Here is a 22,219-nt window from a genome sequence, read left to right on the forward strand (position 1 = left end):
GGCAAGACTTGAGACTTGACAAGGTCCAATTTGAAACAAGGCAATCGTGGAACAAGAACTGAGTCCATAGAAATCCGTGGAACAAGGCAGGGCTGGGAACTTGATTCAGGAGCTGGGAACTGGAGTACGAAGTCTACACACGATCTCACTCCACGAGCTGACGAATTGACTCCGCAAGGTTTCCTCCGAGAGCAAACACCTAAATAGGATCTTGTTTTCCCGCCAAAGAGCACTTTCTCTGGGGAACAAGAAACGAAAGCCATTCTGTGTCCAGATGTTTGACTCCTTAAAGTTTCCCAAGGGAAACAGACTTAATCAGCTAATTGTCTGGCAGCTATCCTGGCGCTCCGGCGAGTCGCCTCGCGAGCGCCTCTTTGTTGATTATAATAATCTCGGCGAGAAAATGGGGGAGATTTCTGCTCAAGGCTTGTTTGGCTGACTTCTGGAGGGCAAATATCCTGCAGGTGCAAGGGCTCCAATTCTGGCTGAAACGGTGGGAAATCCAAGTTTTCCTCTTCATCTGTCACAATAATACTAGGAACAGGACTACATGGCCCATGAGACATCACAGATTATAACTTTGAACTCTAATATTATATACTGGACAATATATTTCTGGACTATATTTGACCTTCTCTGAAAGGTCTATTGATGAACTTTATTTTCTATCTGTTTTTATCATAATTACTCATTTCTTTAATAAAGATATTAGACTGTTATTGGCCTCCGTGTGTTGGTTCTAGTGCTCTGCGGCCAGGGCGTGACAGATTGTTGATATCTTTTCCCTGAGAGGTGGAAAAAGCCGATTGGAAGAAGCTGGATGATAAGGAATGGGATAAAGTGAAAAAAGAGGAAGGTTACCTGCTGTAACTTCCAAAAAACAAACAATGCCCCTTTCAAATAACCTGGGAATTGCCAGGGACCCAAGCTAGTTCCAAAACAAAACTGGGAATAAGAGGAGGAGAGGGCAGGTGTTAGGACCCCGTGGACCTCGGCCAGGGGAAGAGGGAGACTTGCAGACACACTCCAAGGTGTGAGGGAGTCAAAGGAGGGAAGCGTGAGGAACTGGGCACTGCCGCAGGAGCAAAGGCGAAGGCGGCAGCAACAAGGGACCCACAGCGCGTCCTGCTCTCTCTCTCTCTCCTGCCTTGCCTGGGTGTGTGAGAGAGGGATTGTGTATGCCGGTTTTGTTCACTCGCGCCTCTCTCTCTCTCTGCACTGAATGGGAGCGCCTCAACAATGCTCCTAGTGGACTGGCGCCACCCACAAATGTGTATCTAGTTTACTGCTTCAGCCACCCCTGATTATGAAGAATATATACTGAAACACAACCTTTGCGTCCCAGATGTTTTGGCCTTCAAATCCCAGAAATCCCAACAGTTGGTAAACTGGCTGGGATTTCTGGGAGTTGTAGGTCAAAACACCTGGGGACTCACGGGTTGAGAACCACTGCTCTACATTTTAAGAACTAAGCATTCAAGGCTCTCCTCCTGGAAATATGGACCTGTCCGTTTCAATAACTCCTATTTTTTTAAAGTCTCAAGTTTATTTCCATCCTGATTATGAAGAAATGTGCACATTTTGCTGTATCCTTATGAAATAAATTCTGCTGTGCTGCATACAGTGCTGTTGGTATTCGATTATGTGGATAGATGGATTTGTCCCAATAAAAACATTTTTGTATCTTTTGCATTTTTAATTTTAAAATTTATTTTATTTAATATAAAAATTGCACATTTCAGAAGTAAATACTTATGCTGTTACTGTGTGCCTTAGTATCATTTTCAATGTATGACTGCCCTTACAGGGTTTTCTTGTCAAAATTTGTCTTCTTCTGAGACTGAGAAAGTGTGACATTCCCATACTTTTCCAGTGAATTTCCATGGCTCAGCAGCTATTTGAATGCTGGTCTTCCATCCAACAGTCTCACCACTATACCACACTGGCTCACCAATTAAATACATTTTTCTTGGTATTTTCAAAGACATGACTGTGGATGCATCTACACAATAAAATCAACGCAGTTCAATACCACTTTACGAACAATGACTCAATGCTATGTAATCATAGGAGTTCTTTAGTCTTCTCTTCCAAAGAGTGGTGGTGCCTTGCCAAACTACAAATCCCCAGATTTCACAGCATTGGCAGTCAAAGTGGTGTGAAGCTGCATTATTTCCACAGTGTAGGTGCACTCTATTTTATTTCGGCATCCAAGGTAGAGAATGAAGGTGGGAAGCATCATTAAAACGGATTGATTTTAATTTAAAGAGGACAATAAATATTTAAATACATGAATAGAAGAACAGATCAAATGTGGTCATAAAACCTAAAATAACTTAGGGTATTGTATCTGAGAGATAAAAGAAGTCCTCAATAGGAAAACAACTGTGCAGCATGAAAGAGTCTAACAATGAATTCATTCTAGAGTGATTTCATTCAATGGCCAAAAGCGTTTGAGAAAACTTGTGTTTGTTTTGCTGATTAGAGTCAAATAATGTGGCTCCCAATTCGATTTCATTCAGGGTAATTGCAACCTATTTTCCGTGTATTTAATCAATGTAATTTGTATTGCTGAGGTTTCAAATAGACAGGAGATCTTTCTTCCTGTTCTCTTGCAAAGTGCCACATAGTGTTTGGCATACTATTAAATAGCTGTGTGCTTTCTCTTTGCAATGTTGAGAAATAATTCTGTTCCTTGACCCAGTGACCATTAATCTCTTTTTAGAAGGTGCTCATCTGAAAAAGAAAATGTTGTCGACATTAATCATTTCACCCAACAGGCATAGAAATGAGTTGGGGCAGATGATTTCCATTTCAGGCAATACAAAACAAAGTGTTCATAGTGAATCAATGTTTTGGGTAATTCTTACTGGACTTTCATATAGGCCAACTTTCTCCAAGAAGATTAGGTTTTATGGAGATCATATATAACTGAGTACAGACGCTTCATTCTCAGTTGGTTTAGGTGACTTGAGGCAGATTACTACATTTTTTGAGAACAAATTAAATTAATTGCAATCAATTAAAAACTGCACAGAGCCCCCTTCCCCTGCATGTGTTGACAGGAGACAAAGTGCCTATTCCGGGTACCCTGAATCTCACTCTGTGTCCTCTTTCTCTTATCTATCTATCTATCTATCTATCTATCTATCTATCTATCTATCTATCTATCTCTCATTTATCTTAATTTCATACAGGGGTGAAAAGAATGTTTGCTAAGGAGAATCCAGTAATATAATATTTTCACTTTGAAATTTCATCTGTGCAAAATTCACCTAAAGTTTTTTTCTTTCCTCCAGAAAACATTTTCTGCACAGAAAACAACCTTTTTTGTGCAGAAAATCTTTCTGTTGTAGAAAACTGCACAGAATATGCTGTTTTTTGCTAGCACATGAAATACTATTTCCTGTGTAGAAAATGTTTCTTTCCACTCAGAACCACAAAGGGCAAATCTTGCACTAAATGTCTTTGAGTGTGAATAGTCTTCAAAAACCAGTTGTTGAAGACTTTCTAGATGTTTCCTTTTGAGAAGAAAGAACAGTGAAGAACTACACCCCAAATTTCATTTCATGTGAATGTGGTTTTGCTAATACTTCGGGACAGACAATATACATCACAAGAATTGAAACCTATTACAACTCCAAAGCAATGGTATTCCCCATAGCAATCTATGGATGCAAGAGCTGGACCATAAAGGAGGGCTGAGCAAAGGAAGATAGATGCCTTCAAACTTTGGTGCTGGAGGAAAATCCTGAGAGTGCCTTGGACTGCAAGAAGATCCAACCAGGCCATCCTCCAGGAAATAATGCCCAGCTGCTCACTGGAGGGAAGGATATTGGGGGCAAAGTTGAAGTATTTTGGCCACATCATGAGAAGACAGGAAAGCTTGGAAAAGATCATGATTCTGGAGAAAATTGAAGGATAAGACCAAGGACAAGATGGATGGATGGTATCCTTGAAGTGACTGGCTTGAACTTGAAGGAACTGGAGGCGGTGACGGCCGACAGGGAGCTTTGACGTAGACTGGTCCATGAGGTCACGAAGAGTCGAAAACGACTGAATGAATGAATGAAGAAGAAGAAGACAGCTCCTTTTAAAGATAGCTATGTGGTACTATTTCTAGATGTTAACATCCCTCCATTCTTTGTCAAACAGGCTTCTGGGACATTTATTTTCCCACTGAAATGTGTGGCTTCCTAACATTTTTTCTTTATTTACTATAACTTGGCATTGTATAATGTAAAATAAGCGTATTCCTTTTCATCCCCATTATTAGGGCAATGGCATGCAAAACATGCATGCATTTGGTAAAACTGCATGTGGAAATATATTTATTTTATACACCAACTATGTGTTAAAATTTCCTCACTGATTCTTTTATAGTCACAAAGAGATGTAGACCCAGGATTAAGATTACTACAAAGAGAAATGGGGGAAAGCTGAAATTAACCATCCTTTATTTCTAGACCAGGAATGGAAAATCGAGACCTTCCTGTTCTTAGATTTCAACTCCCATGATTTCTAGCCATTGGCTAAGATGTGGGAGGCACATGAAAGGTGCCATCCAGCAATATCTGGATGTCGTTCTTTTCTCCTCCATTGCTTTAGACATTTCCAAAATCTATCCTGCACTAAAATCTATCCTATTAAGATATTGCTTTCCTAACTGATGATTGCTTTCTAGTCTCCTCCCATACATTGTTATATCACTACCAGCATACGAAAATAATATTGAGTTTCCAGCTTGCATCAGAGACATGTGATTTAATCAGAGGACCTCTCTGTTGCTAATCAACTCTGCTAAAAGCTTGGGATAAGAGTTTCTTTTTGTAGCTACCGACTCTTTGTGATTAAAATGAAATGTTACAAGCTAATGTCTTCCAATTTTGTAACCTGGCACTTCTTTAATTATAGTATTTGTACCTCAGCAGAACTCATTTAGAGCAGCAAGCCTCTTCCATGTGACCTACATTGACTGCCTAAACCTGGAAATAATATATTGTCATCTGCACTTTTGTGCAGAATGAATAATGCATTAAAAACTAATTTTGCAGGAATCAATTCAATCAAAGTCAACTTTAATATTTAATTCATAAGAATCAATTCTCCGCAACCCCAGTTCCTCCAGTGTGATATGTTCTGATGCAAAAGCATTTCACTGTGATTTTCATTCAACACAAACTGCACTAGAAACATTCCTTAGCACCTAAAAAGAAGGCCATTGAATCTTGATATTCACCTTTGCTCACTTGACATCTGGGTACAACTAATATTAGTAAAGATAAAGGATTCCATTGACATTAAGTCTAGTAGAGTCCAACTCTGGGTGGTGGTGCTCATCTCCATTTCTAAGCTGAAGAACTGGCGTTGTCCATAGACACCTCCTAGGTCATGTGGCTGGCATGACTGCATGGAGTGCCATTACCTTCCCACCGGAGCAATACCTATTGATCTACTCACATTTTCATGTTTTTAAACTGCTAGGTTGACAGAAGCTGGAACTAACAACGGGAGCTCACCCCATCCTGAGGATTTGAACCCCCGACCTTCCAGTCAGCAAGTTCTGCAGCTTAACCATTTAACCTGCTGCACCACTGCAGCCCCTTATTATAATATTATTACTGTTGCAATTATAATATTAGAAAACTAGTTGCTTTCCCATCCCACAGACATTTAAACATTATGCATTCTAGCCAACTATTTTCAGGAGTCATATACTGTCAATACACCATTTTATAATATTTTAAGATCATAACAGCAAATTCCAACCCTTTTGACCACATCCATTCCTACCGTTCCATCTGGATATTAAAATTAATTTTTGTACCAATTTTATCATGCAACCCTTGACCTATACCCCTTGCATTTTAACAAAAGGCATAAATTTTAACAATCAAATGTTTTTCATCAATATATTATTGTATCTCAAATTCAGTTTTTTTTTCCTGGTCAGAACTGTAAATAATCTTGTATGTCTTCAATCTTTCAATTACAGTAGGATCCTAGGTAACTGAAACTCAAGCAACCAAAACTCTCAGGCAACTGGAATAAAATTAACTAAACTTGCATACTGTGTTCACAAAATAGTTTTTATAATACAGTAAAATTGTGTTACATTCAGTTAATTTTTTTTATTTGCTCAGGTTAACCCGTTACCTATCATGAGTTTTGGGCCCGTGTAGAAGTGTCCTCCGATTGATCTCTCTAGATAGGACAGCCATTCAGATATAGAAAAATTGTGGTTTTAAGCATGATGACCACTGGAAAACACTTCCCCTTTTCTTGGAAATGGGATGAAGGATGGAGGAAGAGGAAAAAACATCCTGACTTCCAAGGAATTGATCTCATGATATTTCTAGAATATGTGTAGATATGAGGTGAAGGGTTCAGCTCAACTCTCAGATATTCTATTTCATCTATTAGTGAGTAAAACCCTCTTAAGCCATAAGCAAGCTATTGCATAATGTCATGAACAGCTCTTCTACTTGTCATAATTTCCCCCTCAGTTGTAATCACCATATATCTTTTACTACTCATCTTTTACATTGGTGGAGGCTAAAAAAGCTCTATGACTCTACTCAGAAAACAGAATTATGATGCTGTTATATTTTATGTCTGCAGCAATTTCTAAGCTGAGAAAGAAACTGATTTGGATAGGCAATTCATGTCAAGGGCTTGCTCATGGATTTCTTCAAGATGCTCTTTGGTTAAAAAAAATTCTTGCAAACAGATTAATCTATCTACATGACTAAGTGCTCAGGCATGTAAATATGTGTAACGTGAGCTGAATTTATCTGCCATGATTTTGCATTAGAGCTCAGCAACTGTGACTAATAAAGACTGATGGTAGGGTCAAAAGTGTTTGATTCACCTTAATGAGCTTATTGGTGCATTTCAAGCAATTCGCCTGGCAAATCTTTGTTAACACATGTATTGGAATCTTTCAGCGAGTGGAAACATCAAGTGTTGAAGTTTACATTTGCAATTAAGCCTACTTTAAATAGCTCAGCTTTATTTTTCTTAGTATTCTTTGCTTGGTTCACAGTTTGTTTGCTTTAGGCTTAAAAGTATTTTCTTGTTTTGCTGAAAGGTTGAAAAAAAAAGGAAAGAGATTATTAAAGACAAAAAAGTAAATAAGTAAGGTGTCAGCTCACCACAGCCGCTCCTGAATGAACACACGAGACTCTCTGTGATATCACCAGAAACTTTACTGCAGGAAACATAAACATCCGAAAAGCCAAGAATGGGAGACTCCGGCCAACCATCCTTTATATACCCTCCCCCTCATTTGAAAAGTCTCTTCCCGCTCAGTAAAACCCCGCGCAAATTCCCCGCCAAGTCCAGCAGCCGTTTCTTCTCCGAGTCCTGAGACGCAGGTGTCTTATCAATGTCAGTGACCCTGAAACTCAGAGCCACATACAGGCTCTAGTAGCAGGGTTCTGACATGGCGTCCTCCTCCCCTTCGTCCTGGAAGGAAAAGATTAAACACAACTATTGTTCTCCGCTGTCCAGAGTTCCTTTATACTTTTTTAACAGGCTGCAATGGAATACCGGGTGTACCTTCCCTAGGTCCTTGGGTAGCTTCAGCTCATAGGTCACTTCGTTTATTCTTTTCGCTACCCTGAACGGCCCTATATAGCGTGGAGCCAATTTCTTAGATGGGAACCCCAATTTCAGGTTTTTTGTGCTCAGCCAAACCAGATCTCCTTCGCCCAATTTGTCCCCCTCTCGGCGCCTACGATCTGCAAAGAGCTTGTACTTCTTTTGTGTTTCCCTCAATGCCTCCACCACGGTCTGCCACCCTTGTTTAATTTTGGCCGGCCATTCCTTGTCGGTCTGGCCCTCTCCTTCCTTCCACTCGGGTAGCCTGGGGAAAGGTGCCACCTCCTGTCCGTATACTATTTCGAATGGGGCACGACCTGTGGCCGAATGTACGGCCCCGTTAAAAGCCATCTCAGCAAACGGAAGAAGGTCCGCCCAATCGTCCTGTCTATAATTGGTGTACATCCTCAAGAATTGGCACAGTGTCTGTTGGGTACGTTCGACCCCCCCGTTGGTCGCGGGATGAAAAGCCGAGCTCAGATTCCTTTCCGCTCCTAACAGCTGTAAGAATTTTCCCCAAAATTTTGCAGTGAATTGGACTCCCCGGTCGCTAATTATTTTGTCGGGGCACCCATGTAGGCGATATACATGCTTCACATACAAATCAGCAAGCTTTTCAGCCGAGGGGAGTTTTGGCAGGGCCACAAAGTGTGCCTGTTTTGAGAATAGGTCCAATATTGTCCAAATGTATCTGTGGCCTCTGCTGGGGGGTAGTTCGCCTACAAAATCCATTGCCACGCATTCCCATGGCCTCATGGGCTCCACCACCTTCTGCAATAGCCCCTGGGGCTTCCCAGGCGGTGTCTTGCCCTCTGCACATAATTCACACTGCGTGACGTACCCCCTGGCGTCTTTCCTCATTCCGGGCCACCAGCATTGTTTGGCCAACAGTTTAATAGTCCTGGTGGGGCCTAGATGACCTGCACCCTTGTTATCGTGGCATTTCCTTAACATTTCTTGTCTTAAACATTCAGGAATATACAATTTCTTATTAACAAACACCAAATCCCCACACAGTTCTCCCTGTTCTTTGTTCGTTTGTAACCATTTGTCCATTCCATATGCTCGCTTCAACTCTTCCTCCCATATTTCTCCTCCCCCCGTGGAAATGGCAGTGCGTTTGTTTTCTTTGGCTGCTTGTGCTCGAGTCAGTACTGCCAGGCCCCATTGCTTATCTAGGAAAAGGCTCCCCTCAGATTCCTGAATTCCTCCCCCGTGCTGAGGCATCCGAGAGAGAGCGTCAGCGAGTATGTTGTGTTTCCCCTGGAAGAACTTGAGTCTGAAATCAAAACGGCTGAAATATTGGGCCCATCTAATCTGCTTCGCTGATAGTTTACGAGGGGATCTCAGATACTGTAAATTTCTATGATCAGTCCACACCTCAAACGGTGTTCCACTTCCTTCCAGGAAGTGTCTCCAGCACTCTAGTGCTTTCAGAATCGCTAAGGCTTCTCTCTCCCAAATCGGCCAGTTTTTTTCTGTATCGCTAAACTTTTTCGACAGATAGCCACATGGCTTCAGGTTCCCCCCCTCGTCTTTCTGCAGCAGAACTGCCCCATATGCCCGGTCTGACGCATCGCAATGTAGTACAAAGGCCTTAGACATATCAGGGTGCTGTAGGACAGGCTCCTCGGTAAAACGCTTTTTTAGGGCTTCGAAAGCTTCCTGGCATTCTATTGTCCAGGTCAGTTTGGCCCCTGGGGCCTTCACTTTGGCTGTTTCTCCCCTGCCTTTAGTCTTTAACAAATCCGTTAATGGCAAAGTGAGGCGCGCAAAGTCCTTGATAAATGTTCTATAGAAGTTTGCGAACCCCAGGAAGGATTGCAGCTGCTTCCGTGTTCTGGGGGCTTCCCACCCCCTTACGTCTTCCACCTTCGCAGGGTCCATCGCCACTCCCTGGGAGGAAATCCTATACCCCAGAAAGTCTATCTGGTCTTTATTGAACTCGCACTTGGCAAGCTTCGCATACAGCTTCGCTTCCCTCAACTTTTGTAGGACTTCCCTGACTAGTTCTACGTGTTGCTCCTTGGTCCGAGACATTATCAATATGTCATCTAAAAAAATAAAGACTCCCTTGTACAATAATGGATGCAACACTTCGTTGATTAATTGCATGAACGCAGCCCCTCCCCCGCATAAACCGAATGGGAGCACACAATAATTGAATAATCCGAAGGCGCAGGAGAAGGCCGTCTTCCACCTGTCCTCTGGTTTGATCTGCAATTTATGGTAAGCCTCAATTAAATCCAATTTAGTGAATATCTGTCCCTCCGATAACTGGGCAATCAAGTCCTTCACTAAGGGTAGAGGGTATTTATTTACAGTACTGATTGCATTCAGGCCCCTGTAGTCAATGCAGAGCCTCAGCGTTTGGTCCTTTTTCCTCCTAAACAACACAGGGGCCCCTAAAGGGGAGTTCGAAGGTTCTATGAAACCTCTCGCTAGGTTTTTATCAATGTACTTTCTCAGTTCCTCCTTTTCCCTAGCCGACATCGGGTATATCTTTGCCTTGGGAAGCTCTGCTCCTGGGACCAGCTCTATTTTCACTTCAACTCTCCGCTTCGGTGGGAAATTGTCTGCTTCCTTCTCGTCAAACACGTCCACAAAATCCCGATACTCTGGGGGTAATTTATCTGCCAGTTCTGCTATTCTGATAGAGTCTTCCTCCCCCCTTTTCCCCGGCTCCCTCTCAACTTCCTGGCTCCCTTCTTCCAAACTCATCCCGAAAATCATGCTCTTATCCTCCCAGTTGATTTGCGGGTTGGCCTGCCCCAGCCACGGCATGCCTAGTATAACATTATAGCTGGCTATTTGTGATATCACAAATGACACCTTTCCTTCCCAACTCCCTATCTTACACTTTACATCTTCGGCACTGTACCTAGCTAACGATCCTGATGCTGTGGATCCGTCCAACTGCGAAAATGCTATTGGGGATTCTAGGTTCGTCCTTTCGCATCCTAATCCCTCGGCTAATTCAGGGGAAATGATGTTCCTGGAACATCCACAATCCACAAACGCTTTGCAGGTTGCTTGTTTGCTGCCATTTTCAAGCTGAATGGGGACCACTATCATAGCTTTGTCCTGACTTACCAACCCCCCCGAATGGTGCCTCATCGGTGTTTCTTCCTCGGCGCGTTTTCCTGCCACGGCTCTTGGTTTGGGCTGGCCTCCGCCTTCCCCTTTTCTCTGCCAGCACTCGGCAGCTCTGTGGCCCAACCGGCCGCACACAAAGCAGCCACTCCTGCTGGCGCTCACGTTCCCTGTCGGCTCCGCTCTCCTCCCGGCTGGGGCTGATCCCTCCTTCCGGCTCCCCTCTTTCATCTGCGGCCGTTGCTGTAGCGCTCCTCGGTGCCTCCTCGCCTGGGCCAGCGATGTCTCGACGCGCCCCGCCAGCTGAATCCATCCGCGCAGTGTGTCAGGCTCATCACGATGCACCGCCCAGGAGAGGATCTCCCGCCTGAGCCCCTCTTTGAAGAGTTCCATCTTTGTCACTGCAGACCATTCCGGCACCTTTTCGGCAAGGCATTGGAACTCCTCCGCATACTCAGATACCGACCTCTGCCCCTGGGAGACGGTCTTCAACTTCTCCCTCGCCCGGATCTGCTCCAATGGATCTCGGAAACGGGTCTCCAGGGCCCCCATAAAGCGTCGGACTGACCCCAGACATGGGTCGCGCCGCGCGTGCAGCTGAACGTACCAGCTAGCCGCTCCCCTCTTCAACACCGCGCCAATGGCCCGTATCCGGCTGGATTCCGTTCTAAAAGTATGAGCATTGTCCTCCATATAGCCCCTCACCGTGGTAAGGAAAAAGTCCAGTTCAGAGGACTCTCCCCCAAACTCGATCCTTAGTTCCTCTCGTCTCGGTAGGGGTCCCTGTGGTGGCAATCCCCAATTCTCCGCCCGTCGCAAGCCCCCTTGCGGACCAGTGGGCCCCGCTGCTGTTTCTCTTGGCCCTGTGCCACGCCCGGCATTCGCCAGGGGCACTAGGGTCTCAGCTGGGAGCGTAGCCGGGATTCTCGGAGGCTTTTCCCCTTCGTCGTCACTCTCCTCCACCCGCGTCAGGCTTGGTTGGGTCTTGGGCCGGGCGCCGGGCTCCTTTCGCATTTCCCTTCCCTTCGGTGCTGGGAGGTCTGCAAAGCCCTGGCTGCTTCCCACGCTCACGTCCCACATTGAGCCAGCCCGAAGTTCCCTTCCTCTCTCTGGCTCCGCCAAAAACGCCAGGCGCTCCATCGCCCTCGACATCACTGCCAGGGTGGTCTCCATCGCCGACATCCTCTCCTCCAGAAACACCATCCTTTGTGGGCCTGGGGAAGGTGAACCTTCCTCTCCTCCGGTGCTGTCTCCCCGCACCACTCCACGCCTCTGGGTTACCCCATTTGGCTGGGCATAAGCGGTGGATGACGCCAGGGCCGCCAGCTGGTGGAACTCAGCGTCCGGCTCGGGAGTGGCCCTTCCCGACCTTCCTCCTCCTGCGCCCAAGAGTTCTTCATCCTCCACTTGCATGTTACACCTCACCGCTACGGCAGGATGGTGTCTATATTCTTGGCTTAGTGTTAGCTCACCACAGCCGCTCCTGAATGAACACACGAGACTCTCTGTGATATCACCAGAAACTTTACTGCAGGAAACATAAACATCCGAAAAGCCAAGAATGGGAGACTCCGGCCAACCATCCTTTATATACCCTCCCCCTCATTTGAAAAGTCTCTTCCCGCTCAGTAAAACCCCGCGCAAATTCCCCGCCAAGTCCAGCAGCCGTTTCTTCTCCGAGTCCTGAGACGCAGGTGTCTTATCAATGTCAGTGACCCTGAAACTCAGAGCCACATACAGGCTCTAGTAGTAGGGTTCTGACATAAGGAGGAGGAGGAGGCCTATTTTTTTGTTTGTTTAAAAATCCTAACAAATATGTTGGTGATTAATCCATCCCTTAGGTGTTAGCACAAATTGCTTTGGGTTTGATCAAGGTCGGATCAATTTAAATTTATTTAAAGTACCATACCACCTAAATACATCCAGTCATATCTGGCATTGGAAGCAGATTTAGACCGGATTAGAACTTGGATCAGAGACCTCCAGGTAAAGTTAAGAAAAATCACATTGAAACACTTGTTATCTAATTGGAGCAGCTGATGGGCCATTTGGAGGCTGAGAAGGCTATAAAATAGACTTGTGAATGGATTTGGAGTGGATGGTACCCTATGGCCAATCCGGCTTGTTTAGCTTGGCCGAACGGCCATAACGTCAAGGGCCCAACCATCACGTTTTCCTGTCCGGCTCCTCCTCTATTCTCACAATTGTGTCTTGGCTTCAGTTTATTTTTCAGCTTGGCTTCTGGCTTGCTCTCTCTCTTGAATTGTTTTGATTTTCCTTTGTTTTCCTGATTCTTTTTATTTAGTGGAACTGACTGGGAGTTGAGAACGTGCAGGACAGGTGGGTGGGGTGCACATGTGTTTGGGGGCTTGGAGAATCACCCTTTTAGTTTCTTTTTCTCCTCCCCTCCTCTCCTTCAGAAAATACTTCTAAAAGATAATAATTATTATTAATAACAGTAATCCCAGCAACCAAAAAAAGAGAAAAGCGTCATTCTCAGAAAACTACTATCACCTAGGTACCTCTCCCCTCGAGTAGAAAGTAGAAACAGCTTTAAGGAAGCATTAAAACCCAAATAGAAAGGCATGAGGGGGAAAAGGCAGGCACAATTCCAGTGCATCAAGGCCTGCAGTACCTCAAGAGAAAAGAAAGGGCTTTTTAAAGGAAGCCCATGGTAGGATAGCTCTAGGTCATTGCTCTTTTTTCTCTGGGAAGTGGGGAATCCTCCTTAAAATAATGGAAAACTGTGTGCTGCCAGAAGAGAGTGGCATGTGCTTGGAGCACCTGTCTCCTCTAGAGTAGAAACAGCTTTAACTGAACATTAAACCTGGTATGGGCTACAGACAGAAGGAAAAGGATTGCAGAAAGAGAGGTATTTTAACTCTGATGCCTTTAATCCAGGTCTTAATGAAGGATATAAGGACAAACAATTCCATTGTCTAAAATGATGGGAAGAGGAGCCCAGGGAGTCTCCCCATTGCCGCCAATGGGCCAGATCTGGCAGTATTTTCTGGCTACAATACGGAAATTGCTATCTGGCTACCTGCCTGTTTTTGGAAGGTGTGTGAAAATGGAAATGGGGATATACCATATCCGGCCAGCCAAAATGGATCATGGTCAGCCAAAAGGAGACAGAAGCCAGTCTGCTTCGGCAATATTCAATGTATGAAGAAGGTTGTTTGATAATAGCAGCACTCTTCCAAGCTGATAAACTGGCCACACATTTGGATAGATAATGCTGATGAAAGAAACAAATGATTATGCTAAATTGATACATTTCTTAATATAATTGTAATGGATGCTGCTGAATCTAGTAATGCCAAAGTACAGTATATTAGCCACCTGGATGATTGTGTATTTACATATGCCTGTTTAGAAATGTACACTTCTCAACAGAAAGGATGCCATTTGTTAGTAGTAGATAAATGGCTGAGTTATATATTACTTAAGGTGGTAATGTTCCCCTATGCATTAACTTTAGAGAACGTTTTAAGAATACATAGAGAAAGGATCTTATGGAATTGTGCTGTCTGGTTTGCCATATTTTTTTAACTGTCATGAATTTGACTTATGATGATTTAATTAATGAGAGATCTCCAAGTCATTCTATCCCAACTAAAGTCTTGCAAACCCATGATCCTGGCTCCCTTAATTGTAATGTGGTCTTCCTCTTTTCCAAATGCCTTCTAACTTTTCAAGTGGTATTATTATTTCTAATGTGTCATGTCCACTCATGGTCTCTTCAAAGTACAACATTTTCAGTTCAATTATTTTGACTTTCAGAAAGAGTGCCTGTGATGCCTCTGTTTGTCCTGCCATATACTGGAATGTAATGAATGTATGTTGTTTTACATGTGATGCAAAGTGATGAAAACAAAGTGTCAAGATGTTAACACACCTGTGCTTTTCTCTAAGTGGAGTGTATATGTTTGTATGTCAAACCATCACACTTCGTAATAAATAGCATTAAGGATTACCAGAGAGCTTGCTCATACTCTCATATAAATATTCTGAGATTCCAATAATTAATGCCTATGTGGAGTGCTGACATTAATTCTGCCAGCCTGGATTTCACAGTCATCAGGCACCCAGAAAATTATAAAGGAATTCTAACAGAAAACAGTTCAGCTGATAAATGGCAAAACGCTCAATTCCTCAGAGGTAGACCTGCACACCAAGCAGGCAACATGGCAGCAATGAATTGGCAAGTCCTGTCATATATAGTCAGAGACTTTTGGATAAAGAAAACAACACATTCTACTTCCTTTGCTTTCAGTTTGAACTACAGTAGCTCAGATCCTATAGCTGGAAAGATTGCATATTCAGATTTAAATATTGCTGTTCCCAGCTCTTTTCTTTCTATGACATTAGGCCATTAGACTGAACTTTGTCTATGAGTCACCATAGGGGTGGGAAAGGGAAAGTGAAAAGCAGACGGGAAAGGTCATGGGTTGGCTGGTCATCCCCAAAGACAAACCATGCCAGGAGAGAAGAGAGTAAGATCTTTTCCCAACTCTTCCAGATACTTTTCTCAGCTTCCCCCTGCTTCCTTCCTGCCCATCTGATGAAGTCCTGAAAAGCAGAGATTAACTAACTGTGAAGATACATGACAGGACACTGGCAAGATTTTCCAATGGGTATCAGGGTTGCCTAATGTGCATCTTTGGCTCATTGGTCCTCAATCACTTTGGCCTTGTTGCACATCGGTTTCTTTTCTGGCTCTGCTATGTAGTTATGTAACAGCAGCCTTGTACTGAATACAGATTTTCATCTTTGCAATTTTATTCCCTACAGATACAAGTTTCTTATGAGCATCTGATGCCTCAACAGATTAAATTCTCTTTAGAATTCTGCAAGCGGGCAACCCAAATGTGTGAAGACGGCAAGGGAAGCCTCTTCTATGCGTTCAAGATTTCCCTCTGTAATTTGCATTTCCTAAAATCTCATTCAATGTTTTATCCCATCATCCTGCACCTCGGGCTAGAAAGAGATTTCAAAGATTTCATTGGAGTTGGATTCCAAGTTAAGTGCACAGAGAATTACATTACACTACAAGGCGATTACTATGCTAAGAGTCAACCCAGAGGCAGATTAAAAAATCCTTTCCTTCTCAGCTGGGACTATCACTGCTGCATTAGCCATAATACAGCTATGGTTGAATGGTTCGCTTACATCCTATTACCATGGACATTTACATTTAAATCAGAACTAATCTGAAATTTCTCTGAAGATGCATTGCTGAGCAAAATTTCTGGGATTTTTCTTTTCAGCTTCTGTAGAAAAATAAAACAGGTTTGAAGGACCTTATTATCTTCTATGAACCTGACTGCGTAATCCAGTATGACACCTATACTTGCAGGACTGATACCCATGGTTTCATCTGCCCACATCTGACAAAATATGTCATCTCTAGGAATTATCTATTTCCTCCAGGTGCTTCTATGATGTGTTTCTGCTGGAAATTATCATAAAATTTTGCTGGAGGACTTTGCAGATTCCTAGAAAGGTATTCCTAGATTCCACTTAAAAAATTCTAGGACTTATAATGAAATTCTGGCTGTGGCTCCCAACCTTTGGTCCTCTAGTTGTTTTGGACTTCAACTCCCAGAAATCCCAGCTAGCTTACTAGCTGATAGCAGTCGTGGGAGCTGAAGTCCAAAACAACTGGAGAAGTTCTTCATTTCAATAGGGTTTGCTATTACACTGGCCAACACACATATTGGTGTCTAAAATGTTTACCCTCTTTCTTGGCATATTTGACCTGCTGGCTCAAAAAATGGCACCAGTCTTCCCCTGTCCCCTAGTTTTTGAGATACAGAAGAGATCTCATCCACAATCTGCTTGCTTATAGAAAACCATGATAACTATATCTAAGAAAGTAAAGCTGATGCCATTCAACAATAGACTCAATAGATCTGCTCTAGTTCGGACTAAGCAATAGGATTCCAGCCATTGTGTGCCAAACAATGTAAGAAGGCAACTGTGCCTGATGAGCAGCATAAAATAGAACATGGCCACACAGCCCGAAAGACATACAACAACCCAAAATAGAAAAGCTTTCTTCATATTGGTTTCCCATGTCAATATGGATTCATGTAATAAATAAGTAGTATAGTAATATTAATATATTAAATATAATTACTACTGATAATATACAAAATATAATAATATAGTGTTTTATTATGGTATTTTTGTATATTTTAAGTTGTAATGTTTGTGATTGTGAGCCACTTTGAGTCTCCATATGGAGAGATAAAGCGGGAAATAAATAAATAAATAAAGTGATTTTCTGAATCTGTGCCCAAAATAACCCCAGAAACAGGCCGAAAAAGTACAACACCAAGAATTCTTTTGTTGGACTGTGTTTTCCATGACTTTTTATGGTTCAGGAAGCTAACAGGGGTCGTACTGTACATTATTCAAAAAGGGCTCTTTCAGTCCAACTGCCTTCCCAGTCTGGTCATTCTCAGTGGCTGCTCCCAAGCTTTGATATTCTCTCTTCAGTGAGATTAGAATGGAGTCCCCTTTTCTGTCCTTCCACCAGCAAGGGAAAAATGTCCTGTTTTGACAGGTTTTGAGACTGCAGTAGGCTTTTAATGATGTTTTTCTTGGTTGATTTTTATGTTTTTTTCCCCCCAGTGGCCATGAAACCTATATAGGGAGAAAGGCGGGATATTAATTCAATCAATCATTTTTTAAAAATTGGTTTTAATTCTATAGATTGTTTAGTTGTATTTCCAAAAGGGTTTTTGCATACATATATTTATATTGACGTGTCTATTCATTTTGTAAATTGACTTTCAGAACTGTGGAAAAGGGTAGGATATAAAAAAATTTTTTTTAAAAAAATTGAATATTCCACAACAGTTTTCCTTCATTTTTTTCACTGTTTAAGAACAGAAACAATAAATCCCATCAGGCATTTTAGCTGCCATGATCAAAACAAGAGTTTGTAAAACTGGTTCTTGCTAGATTTTTAAAAATGTCCAATTTAAAGGAAGATAGTTTGGCCTGATTTAGTGAGTGGTCCACTTCGCAGGACTGGTGTGCGGCAATTTTGTAGGTAGGGCTGAGGATGCGGCCATTTTGTAGGCCTTACTTACAACAGCTCAGCAGAGCAAGGGGGAGGAGCAGTCAAGCAGCCATTACCATATGTGCAGTCTGATTGGCTGAATGCAAATGGAAGTTGCTTAGCAATTGGAGGTGGGCAAATCCAAAGTGACAGTTAGAAGCCAGAGAATTCTTTTTTAGTTAGCATTTAGGACTTGGAATCCAGTCAGTGAGCAATTGGTTTTTGAAAGTCAGTCATTTAGGAGTTGGACTTTGGAATTCAGTCAGTTGGGAACTGTGTTTTGAGAAGGAAGCCTCTTTGAGGAAATATAGGGAAAGCCTTTAAGAAAGAATGAGCTGAGACCTATATTTTGTGAGTCTATGGTCCAGAGTACTACTGTTTAAATCCCAGGAGAAGTCGATTTAAAAGTAAATTGTTCTGTTAGTGTTTCCTTGGTGAAGGAACATATTTACACAGAAACCAAGTTATATGAACATCCTTTGAAGTAGAAAAGCATAAGTCTTTAATGAAACTGAAGGGGCAAACATGTAAAAGATGTAAAAATACTCCTCTTAATCCAAAGTCAAAAACAGGAGGCCCCTTTTCTGTGGAGAGGGCAAGGAAAAACATCACAAAAAGTTGGATCTTCAAACTGCAAAAGAACTATTTATTGTGTGGCCATAGCAATGTGACAAATACATGCATACATGCAATCAAAGGATTTGTCCGAATTTCCAAAATGGTTGCAAGGGTTTTATCACCTCCAGAGAAATTAGCAAGCATATCCTTATTGGCTTACAAAGATCATTTACCCCATTTGTCTAATGTTGTCTTACTTCACAAGCATCTTAACCATCATGCAGTCCCATTGGTTTTCTATGCTGTAACAACATGTGATTCTTTAGACAATGGTGCTTTCATGTTACTGACCCTGACTTGTTGCAAGTATACACTCGAAATTCTATGGGAACCGGTTCTGACTTGATGTATTGTTATTATTTGAAAGTAACTTCTTTTCTCTGGAACAACTCTTTTCCCAAACATCAGCATTTTCTCTCAAGTGCAGGCCTTCCTCAAACATAGGCCTTTTGCAACTTAGGTCAATCAAAACATATGGGACTTATAGTCATTACACGTATCTTTGAAAATTCTTTTTAAATCCACGTCCCTCTCAAAACCACTAAGCGTCTGTACTGTTCAGCGTTAATAAAACCATCACACATTATTTACTGTTCAGACTACAAATAAACAACCATTTCTTGTTTCTTCTCACACAAAGTGTCACATGTCTCTCTCTCTCTCAAACATCCTAATATAGAAGAGGCTCCTGAATAAAGCATTGGTGGCAGCATTTGACAGAAGTAGCGAGCTGAAATCCTCTACATATGTGGTGGCAGCAGAAACAGAAACCTCTGCAATTCTGACAATTTAAAAAATCCTCCCTTTTGTATATTGCTTAAAACCCCCATCCTCCATAGGAGTCTTTCCCAATATTGATGTCAGACTGCTTGGGTGGTAATTGGTTGGGTTGCTCCCCTTCTTTGAAAATGGGGACAATATTTGCCCTAGCTCACACTGTTGGGACTTTTCCTGCTCTGTCCTGTTTCAGTAGTTCTGGGATTGGAATTTTATTTCTATATGTATTGGTGTTAACATGTTTTAAGTTACCTTGATATCCAGGTTCTGGGAAAAAGCAGGATATAAACAAATAAAACCATCATCCACACCAATGCCTTTTGAAGTAACACCTGTTTTGGAAGCAATGGACTATAATTCCATGTAGCAGAAATGTATCAGCTTTTGAAAATCTCCTCTGAACTCTGGATCATAAAAGTGATCACTCATTCAAAAGCATTTCAAAAGATACACTTATTCAATGCATCCGCACAAGAAACACAGGCAATAGAATGTTAGCTCATTTCTTGCTTATTGTTTTGTGCCTGTTAAGGAGCGAGTGTATCTCAAAGGAGAAGAAAAGCATTTACTTTGGAGTTTAGATTAGTGTCACATGAAAAGATTTGAAAACTGAATGAAACCTTTATAATTAAGAGACAAAAGGGAGTGAAAAAGAACTCTCTAAGTGGGATATAATCCAGCTCTTCAGCAGATAAACCTCAAAATTGAATGCCAGGTGTATTATTTGTGAAAAGAAAGGCAATGAAATTATACTATCCCTGATAGAGAAGTCTATGAATAGGGGCGAGGGACAACAAAAGCTGAATGCTGTACTCCCTCAGGCAGTTTTCCAGGGACTGGGCGAGTGAAGAGATGTAACTGTGTCCTTGATGTCACTTGCAAGCAATAAGTTACAAGAAATAAAGTCACCTGTACCTAGTCAGGATCTTGTCTAGTTCCTTCACAGCCACCCTTCCGAGTCATAGTCTTCTGATTTTTTCTTCACTATCTACTTTAAAAGTTATGTAAAAGTAGCTTTACAATGACCATTTATCCCAGGGATGATCCAGAGTGGCAGATGGCAAATCAAACCCAGGATGGTTTTGATCACCAGGCCCCTGACTAATGCTGAGACAAAAGGGAATCCTGACCATGTAGTGGTTACCCTTATTATCTCCCTCCTATTCTTGTCATCACAGTGGTAAGTAAATGTGACTTGGCTAAGTGGCCATGATTTGTTACCTGGAGTGACATCAGCTGAGCTTCATATCAAAGCAGGAGGGGGAGGGAAAGAGGAGGAATCACCTCTTCCCCCTCCATTTCCAATCACTTCATCGCTGGTATCATTCCAAGCAATGTGTGATGGCCACTGGCCACCACAATGATGTAAATGAGAGCGGGCTGGGAGTGCCATTTCATATCCGCAGTTCACTTGATTCAGGAAATATGAGATGGTTGCGTAACCAGTTGCATCCAGTTCTGTCTTGGAACCAGCCAAGCTGTTTACGTGAACCTAAAGTCTGAATTTACTTTACTTTGAATTCTTAAGTAGAATTTGGAGCAACCAAGACTTTTGTCACTGCAGTTCAAGTCTGCTTTCAACAGTTTTGGCCCGCATTTACCCAAATCAACTCAACATGTCAATTAGCTGCCATGGAGTTGACCCCCCCCCCCCTTTGGGATAATGGGTCAGTGTAGATATGCCCACAATTATTTGTGGTCACTTGTTTATTTTTCTTTATGTTCAACTGTATACTCATTTTGTCCTTTCTTCCTTGACTTTATTTAGTAATCCATCCAAATATTTGCTATTTTCTCCATATCTTACATTGTTGATGTTCTTGATGTTCCTTCCTCCAATTTTCACATCTCCTTCTCCTCCTAAGTCTAATCCTACTTTATGTATGCTTAGTGCACAAGTTAATCAGATAAGATATTAAATACAGCCTTAAGTAATCCTTTTACCAATTAGAAACTTTCTGTTTCTTTGTATTTTATCCTGAGGTTGTAAAAGTTCCCCAATTTTGATTTACCCAGCAGCTGCTGCTGTGGGCAATGGGGATCTATTCTCCCGTCAATTAGAATGCAGTAATCTGGTGGAATTGTGACAGAAATCCTATTGCTGATTGTAACTTTGAAAGTAGTTCATGAAAGAGGGAAATTAATGTTAGCCTGCTATATACTTTACCTATTCATTGGAGAATAGATCCTCATTGTTCACTGCAGTTGTTGCCTAATCAATCAGGATTGGGAGGGTCGGGCTAGGATAAACTACTTCCTCCTTTTTTCCACCCACAAAAAAACAATTTCCTGGGAATTGATGTGATAGGTACAGTGGTGCAGTGAGGCAGTTTTAGAGTCTGGCTTTAAAGCTTCAAAATATAATTCAACTGTCAGGAAAGTTGATAGTGATGACTTCTTTGGGTCCTGAATAGTTAGCTTAATTCTCTAAGAGGTTTTGCTTGTTTTCGCTAATTGGCTTTGCGTTTGACCATACAGCCAACTCAAGTTGTATATAGTCATTCATGTTCCTTCCTTCTTTTCCCCAATGGAGTGCCCAGTTCTACTTCTGAAACACCACATTTTGATGCATCCTGTATATAAAATCCCTTCTGTTGGTAAGTCCAGGAGGGGGGACTTAAGCATACGCCGAAGCAGGTTTTTTAAACTTGCTTTGGCATGCATTTAAGTCTAGTGTGGAAGCACCCTTGCTCAGATTTTGAGAGGGAGCTGTTAGTGACTAAGTGATCAGAGGGCACAGATGTGTTTGAGTTCAGTGTGTTAACAGCGTTGTTTTATCTTTAAGGATAGATATTTTCAACAGGTTGCAAGTTGTTTGTGATCATCAGTTTTTCATTGAGTTACAAATAAACAGTGAAATAGGAAAAAATAAGGTAAATTAGGGAACATCATGATTATTCAGACAGATTATTCGTATTTTGGCCAGAAATAACAGGGACATTCTTTCCTTGCTCTATTCAAATGGTTAACAATGAACACAAAATGGTAGCAGATATCTCATTGACCTCTCTGATTTAATTTCGGATAGAGTTTCTCTGTCTATGCTCTCTATTTAAA

This window comes from Anolis carolinensis, chromosome 3 (assembly GCF_035594765.1).
Source record: "Anolis carolinensis isolate JA03-04 chromosome 3, rAnoCar3.1.pri, whole genome shotgun sequence".
NCBI classification, from domain to species: Eukaryota; Metazoa; Chordata; class Lepidosauria; order Squamata; family Dactyloidae; genus Anolis; species Anolis carolinensis.